This window comes from Onychostruthus taczanowskii, unplaced genomic scaffold (assembly GCF_017590055.1).
Source record: "Onychostruthus taczanowskii isolate IOZ18803 unplaced genomic scaffold, ASM1759005v1 scaffold5, whole genome shotgun sequence".
NCBI classification, from domain to species: Eukaryota; Metazoa; Chordata; class Aves; order Passeriformes; family Passeridae; genus Onychostruthus; species Onychostruthus taczanowskii.
In genome coordinates, this window is record NW_024502568.1 from 17,911,735 (window position 1) to 17,936,753 (window position 25,019).

A 25,019-nucleotide genomic window follows, 5' to 3' on the forward strand; every position below is an offset into this window, starting at 1 on the left:
ATTTCAGGGCTGACAAAAAGCCATATTTCTAATTCATGTCACAGTATTTCCAGTCTTTCCACTCTCCTGATGCTTCTGAAGCATCAAAACCAGGACAGAAATGGACCTTCCACTTGTCTCACCACGTTCCTCTTGGACCACATGCTATTCCCACATCACTGAAAAAATACATCTTATAGCATTGGGCACGACCTACACAACAGGTTCAAAATCAGCCCCCACATTGCAGATCAAGCTGGTCTTTGCCAGAACCAGCTCCTGGTTTCACGAGGCATTTTCCATGGAAATGAGCTCCGGAGAAGGAAGCTGTGGGAGTCTGTCAAGCACACAGTAAACTCAGGTCTGAAGCGTGGCATTTCCTGATGCACATCCTTAATTACAACAACAGAATAGAGAGTGTGGAGGAGGGACTTTTACAGTGCATTAAAGGAAGGAGTGATAGGTGGTACAGCTGTCTGGATTTCCTAGGAAATACAAAGCAATATCATTTATTAATTATGCTGAGGTAACTGGGAAAAAAATTTAAATATAGAAGTACCTGAAATCAGTAATTGGCTGGAAAGTTCTCCCCCCCCCTCCCCCCCCGCCATCCCCATCTTACTCTGCTGCTGTAGAAATTACCAACAAAATATATTCCACTTCATTTCCCATGACACGAAACACTTGGAATATGGTTCCACATCTTAATATTATTGAAAGATGAAGTGACATTATGAGAAAACCTAACGCAGAGCTCCTCTCTTCCCGAGCAGGCAGTGCCAGCTCCATCTCCTGGAATATGAACATTCCCTTCTTTATCACCTGGGAATGTGCAGGACCTGCTGCACAAAGCTGGTCTCAAAATCATTCTTCCCCTCATGCTTTTGTCCCATGACTGACTTGCAAAAATAAGGAATCAGGAGATTGGTTTTCAGCCTCCAAGATGAGCTGCTGGACTTCAGAGTTGTAGGCAAACATTTATGAAAATACAACAAAACTTTGTAAACCTGATCTGGCATCACGCAACACTGAATAATTTAGGGATAACCCTCATCACCTGCAAAGGAGGAGCATCTACGTGACATAAATGTCCAGAAAGCTGTCCATGGATACAGGGAAAGCAAGAAGGAATGGGACAACTCCTCTCCTGAATCACCTGGAAATCCCCAGCCTGGTGCTCCATGGAGAGGTGCTTCCATCAGCCCCACAAAGAGTTGGATGAGCTCCCAGGCTGGGCACTGGTGCTTCATGCACCACAGATTGATCACAAAACTGGTGTGCAAATTCCCACTGGGGAAGGAGAACAGTGACGAGGCAAATTGTGTGGTTCTCCAGCAAAAATTGGTTTGATGGATCAAAGTAGCAGAGCAATTGCCACTGCTAAGTTACGATTTTTATTTTAAATATAATATTTCAGTTATAGGTGCAAAATGTTTCTCTAGCTGTAAATGTAAGACCCACATCAATTAAAAAGGAGTGTTGTAGGTCTTAAACATCCAGGATTTAATTGTCAAAAGTGAGTAAATTCTAGGTTAAATCTATTATTCCAGCCTTTTAATCCTGTGGGATATAGGTAGTTGACAGATTTTATATCCAGCCCCACTCAAGAGGAGCAGTAAGGCTGGCCAGCAATAGGGTGGGAGTATTAAAGAATAATTTCCACTTTTTCCAAAGACATTTATTTCTGTTTTACAAGGCATAACCGGTTTATTTTGATGGCTACCAGATCCACTAATTTCTCTTGGAATCACACAAAATGATTCCTTAAGAAGCACCATGCCAGGCAGGGTAGGAAACACACCTCAGAGTGGTTGTTAAAGATAAATTCCTCAGAAGTTTGACTTGGCATTCTTCAATTACTACTCTAATTATTCTTCTATTACTTAGGCAGTGAGCCAAAGGTTTCCTGGGTGCAGAGGAAGTTAATAGGGGAGATGAAGCAAGATTGTGAGGCCATGTCAGCATATGTTCATTAAAACCTGATTTCTACAGAATTAAACTCACTCCTGGCACCAACAACATCCTACTCTGCCTGTGTATTTAATGATAAAAAATAAGAATAATTATTTACAGTATTTCCTGACCCAGTTTCTTTGGTTGTTTGTTCAGAACTGTATGTATTTTTATTTTTTTTTTTAAAGAGGAATTCATTGGGAAATCTGCAGTAAAGAAGGTGCTGTCTCCTGTTCATTGCTAGAAGGAAATTAAGGAGTTTCCAACAGCTTCCCAGTAATCCCCACTGCTTTCCAGCATTCAGCACTGGATATATATAATTACATATGAAAAAATTACATTTGAAGAAAGTTATTTGAGTTGCAAAGCCAAGTACTTGAAAGTTAAGAAACGGCATTTTTACCATTGCCTGTGCAATCCTGCTTCTTCCCACTTTTGTATCCAACTTCTAATATTAAAAGAGAGGGAATGGGAAAATATTACATGGTTATGTAGTTAAAGATTGGATCGTAATGCACGTGCTCCTGGGAGCAGAAATGGGGTTGCAGACATGTGTAACTGTAAATCTGGCATTCCTGAACATCCAGATCCTGCCTATCCAAACCAAATAACTTCCTTTTAACATATTTTTATGTAATTTCCTGGTTTGTTTCATTTCTAAGGGAATATTTATAAAGCAAATCATCTTATGCAGAGCTGTTTAAAATAATATTGATTTCTCGTGCCCAGATCGCTTTGTTTTTTTTTTTTTTTTTCAGGGTTCCACACTTGCTCACCTTCTTTTCCTGGGAAAATACAGAAATATTGCCTCTGTGGATGCACCTGGGGGTGTTAGGGAATGTTGGGAGAAGATGCAGGGATTAAGGTGATGTTGGGCTCCAGGGTCAGGGTCAAGATTCTTTGGAATTTCACAAAACCCACCTGTGACCTGAGAGCCAGGGGAGGAAACTCCAGGGAGAAAAAAAAAAAAAAAGCCAAAGGGGCTTCTTAAAAACCAGTTTGTAACTCAGTTAAAGCTGAGAGATATTTTGTGGGACAGGAAAAGGACCTGAAGTCTTTCTCCCTGCCAAATTTCAAATTAGATTTCATGCAGCTGTTGGAGCTTATCTTCCCAAGGAAAGCAGTCTTGGGAATCACCCCCAGCATGGAGGTGTGGGTGGCCAAGGGGCTCCTGCTGGGACACTGTGAGGGGCTCTCCTCTGATTTTTTGAAATCTGAGGAGTCTGCCATTGGTAGTAGAGGATGAAGAAAGCAATTTCTGAATTTCCAGCCCCTCAAGGCTCATCCCCAGCCCATCCCATTGGAATGGGATGGGGCATCAAATGACAGACAGAAGGAAAAATCAATTGTAGATGTTGGAAACTGATCTAAATCCTTCCTGGACAGTCTGCTTATTTAATATGTTCATTTAAATTCTCTTCACAGTCAAGGAAAATGAGAATTTTTTAAAAATAAATGTTTATTAATGCAAGTTAAGGGCAAAATAAATCCACTCTCTTCCTCCCCCTCCACCCCAAACTCAGACCAGAGAGGACTCGAGCTGTGCTCAGCATTAAATGCAAAAATCTATATCTTTTTATTTATTTTTTTTAAAGTAGGCTTAACGAAAACATGATTTCATGGATCACCAATAAACAAGTTTTTTTAAAAAATTTCCCTTTTAAAACTATGAAGGGAAGAAAAAGTATTAAGGTAGCCAAATATCCAGCATGTCTTACAGCATATTAGGTATAGATCCAACCTCAAGGAATTTTTATTAACTTCTCACTGCTTCCAAATTCAGAAAAATTCCCCCAAATCAGAGTTCAATGTCCCACATCAGAAGCTGCCAAATGTCTCAACACGACTGAGGACCACGGATGGTGTTCCTGCTCTCCTCCAGCGTGGCTTGGAGCTGTGTCCTCACCCCACGGGGAGCCACAGCAGTTTGCATCTCTGGCATTTCTTAGTGCACAGTGTGGATGTTCAGAGGCAAAACCTCGGATTCCACATCACTGCCTAAATCTACAGGGATCTGGAACTGAGGGAGGGTTTGGCTCTCAGCTGAATTTGGCAAGGAGCACAGACACCAACAGGAGAATCCTCCCTTCCCAGCCAGCCCTGAGCATCTCCCACCTCCAGAACCCGTTCTCCTGAGGTGTGAAGTGGCCTTTCCACGCAATATTGGCCACCTGTCTTAAGCATCATTCCTTTTCTTGTGTCCTATTTGTTTTCACTCTGCTTTAAAGCACAGAGATGCAGAAGGCAGAGGGTTTTGGGGGTGGTGGGAGCTGGGAGATCAGAGGTGCTGACCCTGCAGAGCTCCTGGCTGGGGTGGGTGCTACAGACTGAGCATCCTTGCTGGGGGAACTGGTTCTGACTGGGGTCTGGCCAAGGACTTTGGAACAGAGGTATTTTGGGTATTTCGGAGTCAGAACTGGGGCTGATGCTGTTCACCCCCCCTGTCTGGGATGAGGACAGTGGGATCACAGGACCTGTGACACTGAGCTGTGTGGGGCAGTCACAGGCTGGAGGGAAGGGTGCATGCAGAGGGACCTGGACAGGCTGGAGAATTGGGGTGGTGAAAATTCCACATGAGCCAGCAATGAGTGCATCCAAAACACCATGAAAGGACAAAGAGAAATGGGTACAAATTGAAAGAGGGGGATTTTAGTTTGGATATTAGGAAGAATTTCTTCCTGGGAGGGTGGGCAGGCCCTGGCACAGGGTGCCCAGAGCAGCTGTGGCTGCCCCTGGATCCCTGGCAGTGCCCAAGGCCAGGCTGGACACTGGGTCTGGGAACACCTGGGACAGGGGAAGGTGTCCCTGCCATGGCCGGGGTGGAATGAGATGACATTTAGTGTCCCTTAACATTCTCTGAAGATCTCTGGATTTCAATTTTTATTTGAATACAAATCTACCCACAAATCAGAAACCTTCAAGGAGGGAGAGCTGCATCCCATTAACTGAAAGCTGCTGTAGAAACCACACACCGTGTGCGAGTGGTTAAACTGTGGCTCACCAGAGCCTGATTCTGAGCTGATTTTTCTGGCAGAAGAAAAAAAAAACCTCAGTCATCCCTAATTGTAAAACAAAGGGATGGGGAAGGGCTTCAGAGGCACCTGTGTCACCCTCACCCATGAAGAGTTTATCCACTGTGAACCCCACCAGCATCTTCACCTCCAAACCCATCTGCCAACGTCAGGGACATCTACCAGCTCCTAGAACACCTGCTCTGAAATCTCTGCTCATTGCAATTAAATATTTAGATGATGTTTCATTTATGAAAATTAGATTTTAAACGTGAATTAGGACTACCTTAATTATTACACTAAAACATGGAAATGATAGTATATTATTAGAAACATATTTTTCTTGAAAAACTGTGTTTGCAATCATGCCAGGAAAAAAAAAAAAGTTATGAAATAGACTTTTTATAGTAGGTGTTAATTCTGAATAATTAGGATTAGGCACTGGGGATTTGCAACCCAAATAAAAATTTCCTAATTAACCCTTATATTGGCCCTAACAGAAAAGCCAAATAGTTCAGCAATAAAAAAAAAAAAAAGAAAAATGAAAAAAAAAAAACTCTCCACATATATAAGTGGGCATCTAATAGTCTGAAACAAAATGGGATTTAAAGATACCTCCTGGAAAATATCTGCACACCTGACCAGAGCCGTCCAGACAGCTGGGATTCAGATTTGCCATGATGTGATCAACATGATCCAGATATTTTAGGATCCCATCCCAATTAGGAAAAGTGAAATCATCTTGGGTCCTGTTCTTGACACTCTCTTAGTGATGACGCTGCCTTGCTTAATTTATTTTATAATGATTAATAGTGTTATTTGGGCTTTTTGGGTTTTTTATTGTCTAGATTTCCTTAAGTATCCCATGGCATGTCCAGGAAGTGATGTATTCATAGGAATAAGAGCTGGCAGTCTCTTGGGACACATTCCAGCCAGGAGGGACTGGAGCCTCCTCAGCTCAGGCATCACCTTTTGGAGCGGCACTGGATTCACGGCCAACTCAAGAGCCAAGAGATCCATCTCTCTTTTAAAGGTCCTCTGAAAGCAGCCCTGACCAGCAGCGCTCCAAAGTGAGGGGGGAAAAGAAGTAGGGCAGAAAATAATTCTCTTCCTCAGCCAAGGGCAAGAAGAGAACCACAGAATGTCCTGACTTGGAAGGGACCCACAAGTACTGAGTTAGGCTCCTGTGCCTGCACAGGACACCCCAAAAATCCCACCCTGTGCCAAACAATGCTGGAGCTCTGGCAGCCTGGGTGCAGCTCTTCTGGGCTCACATAAACACTAAGGCACTGCAGAGGATCTCCAGCTCATTTGTCTGGCCAAGGTGTAACAGCCAATGCATAAATCCAAGGGAAAATCCACTCTGCTCCAATTGCATATGTTTTAAAGCTTCTTCTGTTTTCATTTCCTAGACAGCCTTGGCAAACTGCAGAAACACGAGCTACACTTGAGCTGAAACAAGACCTGACCAAACTTTGAGGTTGCCAGGGCCTGAGATGCATGCAAAATCGAGGCAGATTCCTCTAGATATGATCATTTTTATGAGCTAAGGAAACACAGAGGCATCCATCCAGATTTTCCCACCAGCAGGTGAAAGATGCCAAATGTCCTAGTTTGCTGCAAAAATGTGGCACCAGGCTCGCTTGAAACATGCAAATTCTCCTCTCCCACTGCTTGTGGAAGGGTATGGAGAGTTACCTAAATCACCAGGATGAGAAGATGCCATTAACAATCACAGGACCCAGGGAATGGCTGGAGCTGTGCCAGGGGAGGGTTAGGGTGGATTTCAGGAAAGGTTCATCCCCAGAGGGTGCTGGCACTGCCCAGGCTTCCCAGGGAATGGGCACGGCCCCGAGGCTGCCAGAGCTCCAGGAAGGTTTGGACAGTGCTCTCAGTGGGATTTTTGGGGTGTCTGTGCAGGGCCAGGAGCTGGACTCGGTCCTTGTGGGTCCTTCCCAGCTCAGGACATTCCATCAAAGTGAATTGTGCCTGATGACTTTAATTTTTTTTAAAAAAGCACCTTTTTTTTTTTTTTATTCCTGAACAATGCTGGCACAAGAGAGAGGAAGATCTATGTCTGAAGAGCTTCATCAGACCAATATTTAGCCAGCATTAATTACCACCATTATTAAAAATGAGCTGAAACCTTGGTGATTGTTTATAGATATATGCAAAGTGCATGGAATTGGGACAGTCGGGGAGAAAAGCACAAAGCTTTCTAATAACAATTTTAGGCTCCAATCATTCCAATAACTATGGACAACACTTTAAATAACCTCAAATATACATTGGTTTAACACAGAGAATAAGGCAGTATATTTTATATATGCCTCCTGCCTTGTGAGTGCTCTCGCTCCAGCTTGCTCCAGATGCAATTGGAGCAAGGTTTTGCAGCTCCCAAATCCCTTGGGATGCCCCTACAGCATCCACTGCCCTCCCAGGCCCCATTCCCAACACTCCAGCCCCACCATGGGACCCCTGCCAGGCTGTTACCCACAGACCATGCTCTGCCTCCCAGGAAAAACAGGATTTTGCTCAAGGTTTATAGATTCAATCAAACCTCCTCAAACAATTCCCATGGAAGTACTTGATATACATGAGGCTGAAGCCTTAATTTTTTAAGTTTGCTTTTCCCCTGCCGTACAGATTAAATACATAATTTGATTTCATCTCATTCAATTTTAAAACGATTAATCTTATCAAAACCCACACGAGTGGTCCCAGCTCGGTCCAGCTGGACAGGTGCATCTCAATTCCAAGGCAAACACCCATCCTTGACCTGGATTTCATCTCCATGCACCAGGAGCACTGAGTCCTGTGCCCAAAATACTGTCTCCAGTTGAAAAGAGAAGCAAAATCCAAATTCCCAAGAGCCCCACAGTGCCCAAAAAGAAAAGCAGGGTTCCATTTTCCTTTGCTGGCAAGTTGCCTCCTGCAACGGAGGCTGGATTTCCTTCTTTGAAAATCTGGGAACAATATAAATGGGAGATAACTTGCAATCCTTAATGCTTTCCATCCTCTTTGCAAAATCTTTTTATAATGCTCAAATAGTTGGCTTCCAGTGATGATCTTATAATGATCCTAGGGAGTACTGAGAAACTGCGAGTAAATTCAAGTCAAATACATTTTAGAAAATTAATACAATATCACAGACCTTATATTGAATAATTTTCATTACAGGATATAATTCTCTTACCGGGGAAGAGCAATAATATGGTGATTGTTGATGTTGCCAGTGCTTTTTTTTTGCATTTTTTTTTTTTAAATCTGCAGTACTTAGGCAGTAAATTGTGCTGTTATAGTTGCTCGGCAACCATAACTTCTGCATACTCACCTCCCATGGTTTTGTAGCAACAACAATCTTATGATAACAAGGGGATGGGTATCTTTTTTTTGTAATCAAGATTCTCCTTGATATGCAAATGTATGCAACATTTAATGTATTATGTATGGGAAAAAATTAAAATAATTATTTCATTTGAGTAATGAGCCTTAAGTGTTGATTTCGGATTTCGAAAGGCAGGAATGGACCTGCTGAAAATTTGATACCAATAAACAGAGGAAATCCACTTGCATAGAGTAAAACAATTATACTCTCCTTGGAGCACCTGCTATTTACATATCTCAACTGTGGGATACAAAACAGGAACAGGGAGAATGTTCTGGGCTTGTGGGTTTGTGTTTTGGAGAAGAGCAAGTGTCCATTGAAGACAAAAGGAAAATAAATATATGAAAAAAAATCCAAAAACAAGAACTAAGACAAATGGACTCAAAGTAAATTCAACACCTGCAGAGCAGGACAAAATTATGTTAATCTTTTCCAGAGAAATGTGGTTTTTTGGGTAGATCTCTGGGACCCAGTGCAGGAAATCACTTCAATATTTAATCTCAATTCAAGGATTAAGAGCCTGAGAGAATTTTGGACATCCCAAAGCAAGAGGCAGAGGGATCTGTGTTCTACACCTCCATAAGAAAAAAAAAAAAATCAGATTTTAACACTTGTTTTTTTCTTATGGACTCTTATTTCTTATGGACTTTTCTCTTTGGGCTGAAGTGGAATTTGCTCATGGATGTGCTGTTGTGCCTCATCAGGATTTTGAAAAAGCATTTCTCATTATTTGCAAAGTTTTGGCGGGACTTGGTTTTTTTGGGTTTTTTTTGTGGGTTTTTTTTTTTTTTTTTTTGGGGTTTTTTTGTTTTTTTTTGTTTTGTTGTTTTTTTTTTTTTTTGTTTTGTTTTGTTTTCATAATGGTCCTATACTCATGGTACATTTTTTTTGTCCTCATCTTCTGCACAAAGAGAATAAAAAACTAAATACAGAAGTTATTAGATCATCCTGCAGGAACATCAATGGACCAAAATTATTCTCTTCTTAATTATTTTAATTAGGGAAAAAGCAAAATTATCTACATTTCTGTTTTAATTGCTAGGAGGAAAGAAACATTTGATATTGCACTCTGTATTTGGAGGAATCTGTGATGGTGCAACACCTCCGAGTAATTTTAACTATTTAATGTAACAAGTTTGTTTCCTTTCAAGTGGAATAGAATTTGACTTTTCACACCAACACCAAGTTTGGGTTCAGCTTTAATTTCCCTTTCTCATTTGATTCAGATTTCCCCACCATAAACACAATTGAGCTTCTTCTTTTTGGTACCTGGGATTTAATGGCAAATTCATGTGGCACCACAGAAGAGGGAGCTGCTCTGGACATCAAAGAGGGAATTTTCCCTGTTTCATCTCTGCCTAATCAGGATATCCTCCAACTTCTGGAAAGCTTTGCAAGTACTTGTACATCGTGTCTCTTTATTAAGTGCAAATACCCTACATGGAGCCTCCTGCTCTGGGATGCTGCTGTTGAGTGCCAAGACCCCTCCACCTGAGCACCACAATCCATGGTGCTCTGCTTGAGCTGAGATCAAACCAAGAGTTGTACTTTTCTACTGCCCTGAGGCCACCACAACAAAATTATCTGCCAAGCAGCATGACTATAAATAGAAAAATAAAGAAATCCGCCCTGGACTCTTTAGAGAAATGACTTTTTTGAGCAATAGAGAGGAAGCTCCCACTGCCAGCAGCCTCCTGGTCCTCCACCAGGACATTGCTGGGCATCTTTCCCAGTCACCTGCAAGAAACCCTCCCTCACCACTTCCCAGGGCTGAAAGCATTTAAAAAGGCTTTAACTCAGATGTGCCATCAGAAGTGGCAGAGCAGGGAAGCTGCCACATCCCTGCAACACGCTCAACATTTCCCCAAGGACCTCGTGGTCCGGGTTCCAAATATAATTAGGAGCAATTTCAAACACTGCTTTAGATTACGTATACAGTACCACGCAGTACTGACATAACTATAGAGGATATTTCCTTGAGTCTTTAATCATCAAGTCGTATTTTGTCTTCTTTACATATAGGTCATTTCTTTGACAGAATAAATTATGATTAGCCTCTTAGTTTAAATGTAAAATTTAGCAGAACTATAGTGTCACTGCTCCCTGTGTTCTTCCTTTCAGTATTTCTCTTTCATTAAAACTGCCTTTGAAATCTTTTACCCTCTACTCCATCTGAAGCCCAGGGAGGACATTCTAATTTCTGAAGCCCTGTCTGTGTTGAAGGAAAATGTGGAGGCTCAGGCTTCTGCATCATTTTTTCCCCTTTTTTTTAGGATACCAAGATCACAGTGATGCTGGTCTACAACAGGCAGGGAGAAGCCAGCCAGAATATGGGATGTGCTGGGAAATTTTTCATGCAAACTGGGCCTTTTCTTAGAGCACAGCTCTTCCCTTAAAATCCAAGGAACAAGACCAAACAGAACCAACTATTTTTGTTCAGGCACAAATCTTTCCCTTCCCCAAAATTTTTGATGTCACATATGGATGTGAATATATAAAATATTTACTCTGAACAGAGACAACTTATGAAATTCAACAGGCTGGGCTCTTTTGAACATCATAAACTTTGCTGGCCGGGCTGATGTGTTCATGCATAATTTTCACCACCTCCAGAAACCCCTTTTTCTGCTCGATTCTCTTTGCTGCTCAGAAGTGTTTGGTAAGTGCACAACAGTTCCCTGCATATCCCAAAACGTGCCAGGCACCCTCCCCACTGTGCAAAAGCTGTGATTTCTCAGGGCATGCCAGGGCTGTGCCAGCATCCCACCCGGGATCACGGCGGGAATCAAGCGCTCACCCAACCTGGAGCAGCACTGGCTCTTGCTGCCACGCCAAACTCCATCCAAACTACCACGGAGAAGCTCCTTCCTACAGTGTTTTCACAAAGCCCTGGGTGCACATTAACAGGCACAGCATCGTGGAATGGTTTGTGTTGGAAGGGATTTTAAAGCTCATCCAGCTCCAGCCCTGCCATGGGCAGGGTCACCTCCCACCAGACCAGGTTGCTCCAAGCCCTGCCTAACCTGAACCTAACTTTTTTAAGCTGACACCAGCAGCAAAGCAAAAAATATTGGGAAAGAGAATAAAAAATTTAAAATAAATCACAAATTACCAAATATTACATTGCTAGAAACAGCTCCATCAGCTCCTGTGGTTCCGCTTTGGGAAACACCAAGCTGGGATGAGAAGGGAAATAATAAAATGTGTTGGACGTGCCAAGGCACTTTTTTACTGGGCTGAAACCTCCTAGTACCCAGCCAGCAAGATTGTTTAAGTGCTGACTGGTTTGCAAGTTCAGTCTCTGTAAATATGAGTGCAAAAAGCAAAGAGGAGCTTAACCATAACTGTTAGGATCTGCTATCCAACAGAAAGCTAAAATTGCATCAACATATTATAAATGTGAGGATTTAAAGCCTTCTGCAGAGGGTGAGGTTATAATGCTGCTGGACCAATACTATAAAACATGAAAGATTTCATCCTGCTGCCATAATTCTGCTGCTCTGATGCCGGATTTTCTTAAAAATATGCATCTGCATTGCAATATTTAGAGATGCTCATGATTCTTCTTGATGTATTCCTGCCCCAAATCAGAGGATTTCCTTTGGACAGGGGCTCATTTTCAGCTGGGAAAGCTAAAAAAGGCTGCTACTTTGGAGCAAGGACCCCTGTGGTCCTCCACTTGGCAGGACAATGGAGTATCCGTGGGAAAACTGAGCCATAAATTTGAGCAGTCCATGGAAAGTGGGAAATGTGATTCTAAATCCTGCACCACACCTCAGAGCCAGAGCAGTGCCACAGGATGGGAAACTGGACTGGGGGATAGAGAGCTGCAGACCCACAGCTCCCTCACACCTCTCCTTTCACACCCCCTGCCTCTCCCCAAATCTCTGTCCCAGAAATGCTCTTCCCAAGCAGGATTCCCATTAAACACAGAGCGTGCAGGCCTTGGGGTCTGAGATATTAATTCTGACCCCCCTATGCCATAAACCCATGACAGATCCCACAAAGACCTTTAGGAAGATGGGTGTCTAATTCCCATTAACACAGAATGAAAAAATAATCAGTTAGAGACTGTAAACTCCCCCTTTCAGATTCTCTCTTTTGTGTCTGTTTTGAATGATCAGACACTGTGGGAAGATTTTGATCCTTTGGAGTTACTCACATTGTGTTTTGGGATGCAGAGCAGCTGGATCATGGCTCAGTATACAACAGACCATGTTCAGCATCACGAAATTCTACTTGTCATGGAAAAGATTGCATTGAGAAGAGGTGGAGAACCTCTCCTTGAGAAAAGACCAGAGGATGAAATTTCCATTGTAAGTTCCGGGGCAATTTGTAAATAAATATACCTAGTAACTAGTAATTAACATTTTATTAGATAAATGACTCATGCACACTAAATTACCATGCATAAATACACCATTAATATGCAGCAGAACTTATAGTTCAAAGCTATCAGCAATGTAAACATATGTTCACCCACTCCATCTCGTGCTCAAGGGCTGCCATGAAATACAGCAGTGATTTAGGGGGCTTCAGACGAGCAGGGAAAGCTCCTCATTCATCCAAGAGCATGGGATGAACTGACTTCAGCCCACGGCAAGGCAGAGCAGTTGCTGTGGAGCTGCTTTGCTCCTTGTTAATTAGCAGTGGGCAGAAAAACTCATTTTCTGCCCATTATAGAAATGTTGAGCTCTCTGAGGGCTGGTGAGGAGCAGAGGGTTTCACACACAGAGAGGAGCCTGCCTTCACCCCGGGAAGGAAGTGGGGCTGCTGCAGAGAGTCCAGAGCAGGCACCAGGGTGATCAGAGGATGGAGCAGCTCTGCTGGGAGGAAAGGCTGGCAGAGCTGGGATTGTTCATCTGGAGGAGGGAAGGCTTTGGGGTGACCTCAGTGTGGCCTCACAGTTCCTGAAGGAGCAAACAGGAAAGATGGAGAGAGACAATTTACAAGGGGTGAGGTGACAGGACAAGGGGAAATAGCTTCCAAGTGAAATTGGGTAAGTTTAGATGGGATATTGGGAAGGAATTCCCTAGAAGGGTAGTGAGGCCCTGGCACAGGGTGCCCAGAGCAGCTGGGGCCGCCCCTGGATCCCTGGCAGTGCCGAAGGCCAGGTAGACACTGGGGCTGGAGCACCTGGGACAGGGGAAGGTGTCCCTGCCATGGCAGGGGGGGGATGGGATGAGCTTTAAGGTCCCTTCCAGCCCAAACCATTCAGGAATTCCATGACAATACCAGAGCATTTTGGCATCATTAATGAGCTCAGCTGTGCCCAGCTGTGCTGCTCCCACATCCCAGGTGGAATCCAGGCAGGATGAAAGCCTTTGCCCATGACCACACAGGAGGTGGTGTCAGAGAGGGAAGTGGCTTTGGCCAAAATCAGTCCCTCAGCCAAAATCAGCCAGATCACTGTGCTTTGCCCTGAACAGGAATATGTGGTGAAGTATGACCTCCAAGAGATTTAAAAACCACATGTGATTGCCACTTGCTACCTTGAAATAGATGAAATTAATTTGTGACAATACCAGACCATTTTGGCATCATTAATGAGCCCAGCTGTGCCCAGCTGTGCTCCTCCCACATCCCAGGTGGAATCCAGGCAGGATGAAAGCCTTTGCCCATGACCACACAGGAGGTGGCGTCAGAGAGGGAAGTGGCTTCGGCCAAAATCAGTCCCTCAGCCAAAATCAGCCAGATCACTGTGCCTTGCCCTGAACAGGAATATGTGGTGAAGTATGACCTCCAAGAGATTTAAAAACCACATGTGATTGCCACTTGCTACCTTGAAATAGATGAAATTAATTTCCTCTCTATGCCATTCCTCTTCTCTCTCAGAAATCCCCTTTCCAGGAAACAAACAGCAGTGCTGAGCAGTTGGCTTTTATCCTGCTGTCAGGCTCTCCAAATACACCACTCACAGGAATTTCTATTAGTACATAAAATATGACACATGTGAGGAAAGGTTAACCTGGACACCTCACAATCCAGCTCTTGAGTAATTCTAATTTCAGAGCGGAACAAAACACAGGCAGCAGTGTTAAAATGACAACCAGAGAGCAGAAAGCACCAGGATGAGGAGGACACCAGTGCAGAAGTTTCCTTGGAAAGAGCATTTTTACCACACAAAGTTGAAAGCTTTTCCTCAGGAGTAAACCTGCATTTATTCAAATCTCTGCCCATCTTGGATGGAAGGTCCACTGAGTTTTAGTAAATTTGGGATGGATGCCAACCCAGCAGCTTTTCATCCCAGCCAGGCAAGGGAGTCCTGATATTCCCCCTGTGCCTGCAGGGACCTAGATCCTCCCCCACAGCAAGAGCTCACCTGGGCATGGATGAGCAGCCAACCATGGCCAGCACCTCCTCCAGCTGGTGCCACCCTTTTATATCCCTTAAACTCCTTAATAGCTCGCTGGAGGTCAAAGCCATCAGGATTTGCTTTTTCTGCTACCTGGAGCATCCTGCAGCCCTCACCTGGCAGGCACCAGGGCACGCAGGAGCCACTGGGCACTTTCCACTTTGCTTCTAATTTAAATAGATGCTTGAACTGAAATGTGGGTGTTATTGTTTCCTTGGGTCATGATTAACCCTCTCAGCCACTGCCATTGGTTTTGGCTGCCAGGATATTTTGGCAATTAATTTGCCATCAGGGGGAGGACAAACATTGTTTAAAGGTCTCTCTACTTCTTCTCCAGGTACCTCTGGAGTGCACAAGGTCATTTATTGAATGGTTTAAGAGCTGTTCAATATGAGTATGAAACTTTTTGGGTAAAATATCAGAAACTGCATGGTTCAATACCCTTCCCATTACAGAGCACACAAGGATACTTCCACCATTTTAACATTATTAGAGGGGCTGTGCTGAAAAATTGACCTTAAAAATCTCACAACAACTTGTTCTTTGTGAAGGGGGAGGGGATAAAAACCCACCAAAATTGTCTGTTCCCTTTTTGAAACCAAACAGCAATTGGGCAAACATGTGCTATGTACAAATAACATAAAATGCACGTAGCTGGGTAGATGTTTTCCATAACAATGCTCCGAGAAATTGCATTAAACCTCAGACATTATCCCTGGTTTTATAGAATTGCCCACAGAGACAGACACCAACATCACTATTAAGTATCAAGAAAGTACCAGGCTTGTTACAGGAGCTTTATGAGAGCCAAGGATCAAATATTTTTTCACAGTTTTATGTGGATAGTTTCATGAAAATTGATCAGGTCTAAAAAGTCACAGTCCAAATGAAGCTAAGGTTAAAGATAATTTATACATGATATTCCTAATTTTATTCTGAGCCCTTTTATTACTATGTAGGCCTTTATGACTTTAAAGAAAATGTCAGTGGCAGCAAATGACATTGTACTGAATAATCTAGTTATGAGGGAAAAGACATTTAAAACTATTCCAGATCAGCTTTGCTCTGTTCTGCTGAACTTACAGTTTTATCCCACACAGCTGGGCTCAGCTCCTGCCTGGATTTCTAAATCGTCTTCACAGTTGCTTTGCGTGCCAATGTCTCTTCCTCTTTTCTTTTTAATTCCTCGGAAATTGCACGATTTTCCCCCTTTTTTCCAAGTACTTGGGGGGAATTCAGCTCTCCCTCCCATGGCCAGGGGTGTCTCACACTCTGTGCTGCTGTCTCAGGGTCCAGCCCAGCCCTGGATGTTCAGGATAGGGGGAAACGTGCTCAGTTCCTGATGTTTGTGATTTTCACCTGTCCTTGGGAGCAGCAACTGTGTCCCATCAGCTCCACAGCAGGGAGAGAAATTGGAGACAAATTCCTGCTGCTCTTGACATGGGCAGACAAGATATTTCCCTAAATCTCTGTCTGCACAACACCAGGAATAGGGATGGGTTTGAAGGGCATCTGTGGCTCTTTTTTGAAGCACCCACATCCCAGTTTGCAGGTTTTGCTCCCTACCCCTCCTTTTCTTCCTTTTATCCAAATTCCAATCTCTACAACAACAAATCTGCAGAATATTATGGCTATTTACTGAGTTATTCGAGAGACAGCTGTCTCATGGCAGCAATATTAGCAATTTTCCCCCTTTTTTCCAACCAGGAAAAAAATGGGAGAGGTGCAGGGTGACGCCTTGGGCAGAGGTTGAGACCCCATTTGATGCAGGGAGGAGGTTTGGAGGGTCACCTTTAGGTCCCTGTTTCTCTCCAGAAAAAGTTTTCTGTGGGATGCAAGACCCAGTGACTGGCCAGGAATGTCCTTCCAAACATTGTGGACACTTAACTACCTGAGATAAGCTAAAAGTACCCAAATTCCACCTGGCTGATTCCCTGAATATTCTGGGATCTTGATGCAAACCTTGATGTGCTCCTTGGTGAATTTTGGCTTTGATGATACAGGAGATGAACGTGTTAATGTGGCACAGGTTTGTTATAAATAAAGTTTTTATAGGAATATCAGTCACTGTGTGATTTGCCAGGAGGAAACAGTGTTAATAAATTAAAGAGTATTTTCTTGTAAGTTTTAGGTTTATATTTTGGTGTCTTTAAAATCCTTGGCGTTAAACAGCTTGTCTTCTTTTTTTTTTTTTTTCTTTCCTTTTTTTCCTTTTTTTTATTCTGTGTGTGATTTCTTGCTCAGAGGAAGAAATGAGAGTTCTTATCATTGACAGTCTTCCCAAATTCTGCCACTGTCTGAACCCACACTACCCCTGGTTTTCCAGATGCTTGTTTGAAAGGCAACTGTTATTGCATGTCATAATTGTGTTCATAGCTGAGTAAACACCTTCACAGGTGCAAAAAGACCCGAAAGCTGCAAGAGTTGTAAGGCTGAAAAAGCAGAAATTTTATAGCCTTGTCATGGACAAAGGAGGTGTAGAAATGAAATACAATATTTTCCTCTGTCTGAAGTGTAACACTTGATTAGCTTGAAGCAGTGAGAGCCGTGTGGCAGTGCACAGGATTTAATCAAAATCGTAGCTTTGTTTGAAAAGTGATTAGGTAAAAATGTCATTGATTTCTACAGCAAATCTGCTCACTGAGGATTTCAAAGCCATAGACTCCTTTCTCTTCACAATATTTATATTTTAACTGTTTTTCAGCAGTGGCCAAATAGAGCTATCAGGCTAAAATAAGAGTAGAAATTGTTGTGGCAGAGGTTTTTTAAGTGCAAGGCAAATCTTGACTGCAGGATTTGCCTCTCCCTGTTCTCTTTGAGCACCTCTATCTTTCCCCATTGCTATCTTTAATTTGTGTTTAGTCAAAAATCGAACTCCTCTTGGGTCAGCCAAGCTGAGCTGAGAAGGCAAAGGACAAGAGACCTGGAAAAAATTTATATTGGAGTGCAAGAATTCCTAGAGCAACCATGGCTGCTCCAACCTTGGAAGTGCCCAAGGCCAGGCTGGACATTGGGGCTGGGAGCAGCCTGGGACAGGGGAAGGTGTCCCTGTCCCTGCCATGGCAGAGGGGGAACAGGATGAGCATTAAGGTCTCTTCCAACCCAAATCACCCTGGGGATTCCGTGAAAGAATTGCTGCACACCAGGAAAAGTGTCCATCCCCATCCCTGAGCTCAGCTGTGTTTCCAAATGAGCCCAGAGTGGGCCAGGTAGGGAATGGCCACAACGGATGCTCCTTCCCAACTCCAGTTTGTTGTTGTTGTTTTGGTCAAGTAAATTAATTAAAATGCAAATTTAATTGAATATAAATGTTAAACTACAAACATTTTTTTCCCTAAGTGAGTGGATCTGTCTCCTGTGATGTGTATCTTTAAAAGGAAAGTCATTCCCTAGTTACTATCATCAGTATTATATAATATAATATAATTATAATATAATTAGTGATATTCTCAGAAACTGCCTAAGTAAAATAAATACATATTTACCTGTTCATTTTTATTAAGTTATTTCATCCAAGTATTGTTCAGATGAGCAAATGTTTCATAAAACTTTTTCCATAATGTTGGAGAAATTATCAAATCCCCCTTTACCTGCACATCTTATAACATGATTTTTAATGAGAGAGAAGATATCACAGAAACCCTTGAAGAGTCCTGGAGAGATATTATTGATCTTTGGAGTTAGATCACCTTAATGATTATCTTTCATAGCAGCTGGAATATTTTGTTCCTTGTCTGCCAGAAAGACACATCTGAAGGTTAAATACAGCAGGATGGAGCAAATTCTGTTGAAAGTTTATAAATCCATCATGTGCAGGAGGAGGAGAGGTTTGCTGCAGAATACCCCAAAATGTCTCCTTGCCCCTGTTCAGAAGCACCAAGGGGCTCATGCCCAGGGTCTGTGACTACAAACTGGGGACAAAATCAGGACAATTCAAGCCTGGAAGTTTGATAAATAATAAAATTCATCTCTGGGAACACCCAGAGTGTGTCCACTGAATCCTGGAATGGTTTGGGTTGGGAGAGGCTTTAAATCTCATCCCATTCCACCCCTGCCATGGCAGGGACACCTTCCCCTGTCCCAGGTGCTCCAGCCCCAGTGTCCAGCCTGGCCTTGGGCACTGCCAGGGATCCAGGGGCAGCCACAGCTGCTCTGGGCACCCTGTGCCAGGGCCTGCCCACACTCACAGGGAACAATTCTTAATCCCCAATATCCCATCCAGCCCTGATCTCATATGTGAAGTGACTGGAGACTTTGCAGCTTGTCCTGTTCCCTGATCTCTGCTCTTTCAGAAGCACAGCATCCCTGGCTGCAGCTCGGCATCAAGGAGATTTTCCTTTCTCATGTCAGAGCCTGCCAAAGCCTCCCAGTGCCTCACCAGTGCCCACGGCAGCCTGAGCAGCCTCAAAAACAATGGATTTGATCTTTTTCTGAGCTGGACTTCATTGGAATCATGTTATCACTTCTCTGTCGGGATCCTTGAGGGTGTTTTGCAGAGGAATCAGCACGTGTGGTTTCATAATGATGTTCCACGTTTCCCTTCAGAAAAACAGTGCAGAGGGGAGCGCTGCCAGAGGTTTTATCGCTCGAGTCTAACCTTCCTTAACCTTTTTTTTTTTCTTTTTTTAATGTCTCCCAGTATTGACAAGGCCTTTAATTTGTGATCCAAGGCTGTAGCACTTCTCAAGATGAAGCAGCATTAGTGCTGCATTAGGGAGCAGCACCTGGTGGCTGGGAAGGACGGATCCACGGACAGATCCCACCTGCTTCCCACCACATCCAGGCTTGGGGGAGGACGGATCCAGGGCCAGCTCTCCTCTTCTTCCCAGGCAGTGGTAAATCAGCAAATTGTAATTCATGTGGCAGATAAATTTATTGGAAAAAAGACCCAAAGCGCCAGGAGGAGAATTAGGATAAATGGACTGGAGTGGGAAGGGCTTGGATTTGTGCTGCTGCTCCTGGTGTTTGGGGACACGGGGTGCCCTGAGCTTCCTCCCCACACCCCAACTTCTGAACAGCCCTCCCCCAGCCCAGCTCCATCCCAGGGGCCTCATCCACCCCCCAGGCAGTGCTACAAACACAATTGAACGGCTTTTGGTTTTCCTCCTACACCAGGATGAGCAAACTCCAGGGTGCTCCCAAAAGACTTGGAATTCGGGATGAGCAAGCTCCAGGATGCTCCCAAAAGACTTGGAATTCAGGATGAGCAAACTCCAGGGTGCTCCCAAAAGACTTGGAATTCCCTGTGCTGGGCCCAAGAGCTGCTGCTCAGCTGGGATCACTGCTGGACAGTAGGACAAGGTTATCCACGGGCTGGGAGGGCACTGGGGCTGAGAGGAGGGACCAGGAGGGGACAGGGTGGAACTGTGACAATTCTGTGCCGCTCCAGGATCCTGCACCACTGGAGCATCCCTCCAGTGGCCCTTTAAGCCAGATTGAAAGACGCTGTGCACTGCTAGGCTGACAAAAAAGCGGCGTTTTCCGAGCTGTGGAAGCGGCTCTGGGTGTTTAATGTCTCTCAATGGCTGGGGTGGGATAGCGCGGCATCCTCTGGAAGCCAAGCAGCTGGATCCTTGTGCACTGCTTTGAAAAATTAGGGGCATTTATAATGCCTGATATGTTGCAAGGCAGGATGATTTAACAGATGGTTTAAAAGGAAAATCAGCATGTCAGGCAAGGCCCGGTGTGTCGCTCTCTGTAGGTTTCTATAGAAGGGGAGAGTGATAAAAAATGTTTCTCTTCTCTATTTCAATACCGAGAGATGTTCAAACTTGAAACCTTAAGGGAAATTGCTTAATTACCCTCGTGGTGTCAGTGGTCCAGAGCAGTGGGAAATTTCAATTCCCTGCAGAAAGGGGTCAAATAGGGAACAACCAGGACACTTTTTAAACTCTTGTTAATGCCTCATAACCTTTAATGAATAATTTTCAGTGGCACAGCCAAGCCAACCTCACACAAAAGACAGTCATATTTACCTTCTGCATTGGAGTTCAACTTAATTCTGGGCACAAAAAGAAAAATATAAACAACATTTTCGCTTCCATGCAGCCAGAACACCAGAAAGGAAATTTTGATTTTTAAATGTCTCCACTTCTGTTATGCCTTGGCTTATAATTTCTACAAAATTCTTAATTTAATGTGCAAAAGCAAGTTAACTTTTCTTTTAAAAGTGTGGTGAGCAGGGCTAACCCCACACCCTGCATTCAACAATTCCACATTATTTTAGAAAGAAGAGTTAATATTTAAAGTTGCCCTTTAATACTCATTTGGAAGCACTGATTGAATAATAAGGCGAGCAGCTCAGTGTATCACATCTCTATTAAATTCTTTTGCCTTTTTTAAGATTAAAAAAAGAACTTTTTTCTTCCTCTAAATGCAAATCTTTCTGTGTAACACTGTGCCTAATCTACTACAACTAATTAATCTGTTTGAGCTGATGAAATGTTACCTCTGCATTTTTTGTTCCTTGTATACAATTATTGTAACAGTGGTGAATAAATCAATATTCCCAATCCAACTGTAAAAAACAATCAAGAAAAGCAGTGCTTCTCAGGGAAAAAACACCAAATAATATTTATTAACTCTGTCTCAATCCACAGCAGAGCCTAATACCATTCAAGCATTTTCTGCAAGTGTAATAAGCAAACTCAAATACATGATGAAAGTGGCACATGCCAATAATTTCACCATTTTACACTGCAGAGTAATTGAAGGATTTAATGAGAAACAAACCAATAAAAATAAATAGACCATGCGAGAGGAGGAGAAACTGATCTAAAATGGAAGTTGCTCCATTGTGAGTTTTAGGGGGTTTTTTTGCATGGTTTGCCCAAGGAAAAAAAAAATACAACCACAAAAATGGGTTTGGGATGATTTGGTCTTTATTCCTACTTATTTTACATTTTGCAGTTTGATTTCTGAAGGGGAAAGAGCCACTTGTTCTGCTTAGGTTCGATTCTGCATCAGGATTCTCTCCCTCGGCTGCCGCTTCCCGCCGAGCCGTCCTTTTCCCGCTGAATTCCATGATGAATTGGATCTTTCTGCCTCAAGTTGGAAACTGTTTCTGTTCTATTGGTATTTATAAATAACTCCGAGCAGCCCAGCCTTTTAAATAATGGCACCGAGTCCTTCTGCTTTTAGAAATGTCCATAAATCACCGTCCTCATGAAGGGAATTCTGATTACAAATAAACTCCTTTGTCTCAGCAGTGCCCCTAAATTTTGGCTGTGTACAAATGTCAAACTGAGCTTACAGAGCAGGGATGTGCTTGGACACGCTGAATATTTTTGCCTTACATCTTTTTGATGTACATTTTTGGTTATTCCGGAGTCGAATTCACCTTTCAATTGGTCTGACCCATCAGAATTTCACAAATGGATTTTTTTCCTTACGAAAGAGCCTTGAACTGAAGAATCTGGACCTCTGCCTCAGCCCCCTCAAAGCTGGTGCCACAGTGAGTGCCAGAACCTCCCCCCAGAGGATTTTGGGAGGGCACAAGGTCAGAGATGCTCCCAACCAAGCCCAGGGTGACACTCAGTGAGGAGAGGTTTGGATTCAAAGCTAACACCCCAAAGCACTCGAGTTTTGTGGGGACGGCTCAAAAAGGCCAACAAGTGATCTGTTTTTCACTTGCTCTCCCCGCTTGAAACATAAATACGTAATATCTATGTTTGTTTTTGAGCTAAATTCCTGAGAAATGTGGACCAGAAGGGGCTCCTCACCTGCTGAAGAGCACAGGCAGGCAAAGCCCAGCTTTCTAAAGCTGTACATGGAGAGCAGTCACCCCAAATACTGAGCACTGTACACCTGGTAAGAGAAACAATAAAACAGAATCTCATCTCTGAAGGGGATTCTTTTCAGCTGCGTTGTTTGGATGTTTTTCCTTGTATGCACGATTGGAAACACGGGCTTGTAATAAGTTATTGCTTTGTGTGGTGCTTTGGGAAGGAGGGAGAGGCAGGTTCAGAGCCCCAGCGTGGAGAGGGCTCTCCCTGGACAGCTGGGGGCCAAGCTCAGTGTACAGGTCAGCGACCCTCCTATAAAATCTTTGAAGTGCTTGCTTGAAGAGTATTGACTGTCCAGAGCCTTTTATTTCATATCAAGTTCAAATGTAATGTCTTTATGAGCATAATGCACAAATCAATGGATTAGGACATTCAGATTATTTAGATGGAGCTGAGAGTGTGCAGAATACACTGAGGAGTTGTTCAAACAATTGACAGGGATTTCACAGAATAAGGTCTCCTAATAAAATATTTTCTATGTCTTTACATGTCAGAATGACAAGTTTTGCCTAGGCAATGAAACTGGAATTGTTGTTTTATCTACCTTGGCAAGATGAAGGCTGGAAGGTCTAAAAATCCTATATTTTTCTGAATTTAGACCAATAAATCCCATTACTATTATTATTATTATTATTATTATTATTATTATTATTATTATTATTATTATTACCATTATTATTTCAGTAGTGTGGAGGACATGGACTCTTCTATGTCCTGGTCTTACAAAGCACATAAAAATCCTCCCACCCCAGTACCTCTTCTTGCAGGAAATTTATTTCCTGTTGCAAGTAGAGTTTAGTCTGTTACTTTCCATAGAAGCACCAGGAGATAATTAATAGAAATTTTATGGTTTTTTAATTTTAAATTTTTATTTTCAATTTTTAATTTCTATTTTGAATTTTCACTTCCTCTTTCATGGTGCTTGAAGGATACCTAGGACAACAAGAATCCATCCCATCTCCCATCACAGAGTCAAACCCAAACCCCATCTCTCCACACTGAACATTTCTCACCTGTATCCCATTTTCCCGTCCTCCTTCCCATTCATCATGGCCATGGGCTCCTGCAAGGCAAAATTCCACCCCAAACCTCCCTGGTTTTGTACACTCAGGGTAAAATAAAACTGTTTAGACAAGAGAGATTATGGAATCAGGAATTATTTTGGTACTGCTCAAGGTCAGCTGCACTTTTAGTGAAAGTTTTAAAGGTCTCACATTTTTGGCAGGAGCACTTCACTAATGAAATACAAACCAGTGTGTCACAAGTGTTTTTGCAAGGTTTTAATGGCCCTAACTCGAGGACCAGAACCTCTGTATGTGCATGGGTTTGCTCCTTGTGCTAAGTGTTTATTTTTCACTCTCCCAACGGGGGGAACAAAGAACTGGAATTGCTCTGATGTCAAATTCATGGATGCAGAAATGTGTGAGACGGAAGAATTGAGCATTATTCTCACTCCCGCCATGACTTCTGGCAGGGAGAGAGTGGCACAGCAAGCCAGGCTGAAGGTTTCAAACCTTGGCACACCTTGAGCCTGGACTTCTCAATTCTGGCATCCTCTTTTCCTCACTTTTCCTCTTTTCTCAGGTTAAGAAATGGCCAACCCCAGCACAGACTCCAACCCCCTCAACACAGAGAGGGAAATTGCTTTTAGTGGTGCAAAACCCCTGGAAAACTTTTCCCAGGAACCCGGGGAGCAGTGGTTCCCATAATCATATTTCTGGAGCAGATGACCTCCTGTGGTCCCTTCCAACCTGACCCATTCTGGAATTTTGGCAGACAAAAATGTAATGCGTTTGTACAGGGGGAAAAAGGAATATTTCCCAAACCTGTGAGGGTTCGTTTGCTGTGGGTACTGCAACTGCCATGCAAGATTTGAAACTTCCAAGGACAAAACCTTGGCCAAGGACCCAGCAGCTGGCAGGAGAATTTATGGCAGTGGTGACACAAAGGCCAACGTTGCTCAAAAACTTTTAGGCAAGTTACAAACCACCCTTATCCTGCTCCAGCAGTGACATGAGCAGAACAGTCAAAGTAGAAAAAAAAAAAAAATAAAAAAAAAAAAAATCCATTAAAATCTAGTTAATTGTAATAAATTCATTCATGTTAGTGTAGTCGGTGCATTTCCCCACCATTCCAGAGCTCCAATGCCAAGTATTTCAGTGTTGGTAAGGACTGGACTCTCCCCATCACTAATTAAACAAATAATTTCCAAAGAATTGGGAGAAATCCCTGTGAGCAGAGCAGCTCCCCCAGAAAGAGTGGGATTTCAGGCAAAAACTGCCTGGTGACCACCAAAGCCAGACCTGCCCCAGCTCAGCCATCACCATTTCCCATGGGATACAGCACAGCCTACTCCCAGCACTCTTTGCTCTCTAAAAGCTCCAAAATCACCAAATCAGAGCCCAAAAATAGGAGTTTCTGAGGATGGACCAGCAAAACCCAGTAAAACCCTTTCTCCTTCCCAGTGCTGCCTCCCAGGCACTGCTGCTGATGGATGCTGGTTTTCCCTAACTGGTTTCCCAAAGCAGAGGGATGTGGCAGTGTCCTAC